The 1,318-nt window shown below is 50.5% G+C and overlaps 1 protein-coding gene across 2 annotated transcripts in view; it reads right to left on the bottom strand.

The window, feature by feature from the left end:
- RNF185 (ring finger protein 185) overlaps positions 1–184 on the bottom strand; it is a 14,829-nt gene extending 14,645 nt beyond the window's left edge. Inside the window, exon 1 of one of the 2 annotated variants that reach the window (XM_085305762.1) lies at positions 35–184. The gene's annotated coding sequence lies outside the window, so the exon portion shown is untranslated. The remainder of the gene's footprint in view (positions 1–34) is intronic. The other variant, XM_085305764.1, reaches the window with a different exon arrangement.
- Between the last annotated feature and the right edge of the window lie 1,134 nt (positions 185–1,318).

Here is a 1,318-nt window from a genome sequence, read left to right as displayed (position 1 = left end):
CGGCCCGGCGGGTGCTCGCGCCAGCCGCCCGCACCGAAGAGCAGCAGTTACCGCCGCGGACAGCGCTGCCGGGAATACGGGCAGCGCTCAGTGGTGCTCCGCCGCTGCGTTCGTGTCGGCGGTATCTCATTTCTGCAGGGACACGCTCACAGCATCCCCCTTCCGCTCCCAGGGAGCGTCGTCTTTTTAAARTAGAGCACACCCAGAGAAGGGCAGTGAGTAACAGGAGTGGTGCACGAATGGAAATTATTACAGACGCGAAGATGATGGAAATGTCTTGCTTACAGATACGGTTAATAGGAGGGGACAGATTTATTKGCAATAGTAGGTCAAGTGGACAATATACATGAGACATTCAGACTTGCACTCATTGTCAACAATTAAATTGAATGGCAATAATAAATGATTGCAAGGGAATGCTTTCTTTATCAAAGCCAAGAAATTGCCAGCTTTCAAAGAGCTGTGTATTGCAGGTGTAATGGGGACATATATATATAKAGAGAGAGATCTATATATTTCTCTTTTCTAATGGTGATACATATATCATTCTTCAGTGTGGCTGGTAGCCACCGATTAGAGTTAGAAAAGCTTGTTGCTCTGGGGTTGCCAGTTCATTCTCATGGTGTGTTTGTGCACATTGATTTCTTCACTTCCTAAGGATTAACTCGCAAGACTGACAAATATAACGTTGGTATTTACAGTTCGCACAAAGCCCTTCCTAAAATTCTCCTAATGACAAAGTGGTCACACGTGCATCAGGAATCCAGGCCCTTTAACCYCACATCAGTATTTTTTTCAACAATTCTTTCTGGTTTATCCTGTTGTTTGTATTTTCAACCCACTCTTACTTTTGTGCAGTATCAAACCTCAGTCGAGAATACTCTCCCTGGAAACGTCACCGAAAACCAGCCACGCTGAGGAGTTCCTGTCTGTTGGCGGCCTTTTGCCCTTGTTTAACAAAAAGCCTTTTCCAAGACCATCTGTTCACCTCACTGTYGGCTTTCAGCGCCACACCAGAAAGGTGGGGAAGCACGCAGCTGTTCCTGGTGGGTGACAGACCCTCCCCTCTCTTCTTTTAATCCTTTCTGCATTGTAAGTCTGAAAACAGCCGTGGCGCAAAGCCCAGGCCCAGGAGCGCGCTGGCGGGGCCGCCCGCCTGCTCCAGTAAAACAGACTCTGGAGCCTCTGGTGCTTGTCACCTGCGAAGGGAAAAACCCGGGCTAAAACACCGCCGCGTTCTGCTGCGGACAGCCCCGCGCCTCGGAGGAGAGCGGCCGGAGCAGCGCGCAGGGCCGACGGACGAGCGACGCGCCCGGGC

The sequence above is a fragment of the Rhea americana genome, unplaced genomic scaffold (assembly GCF_003343005.1).
Source record: "Rhea americana isolate MKP2758 unplaced genomic scaffold, rheAme1 scaffold_227, whole genome shotgun sequence".
NCBI classification, from domain to species: Eukaryota; Metazoa; Chordata; class Aves; order Rheiformes; family Rheidae; genus Rhea; species Rhea americana.
Note: the sequence above shows the minus strand (reverse complement) of the source record. Positions and strands in the feature narration are given on the sequence as shown.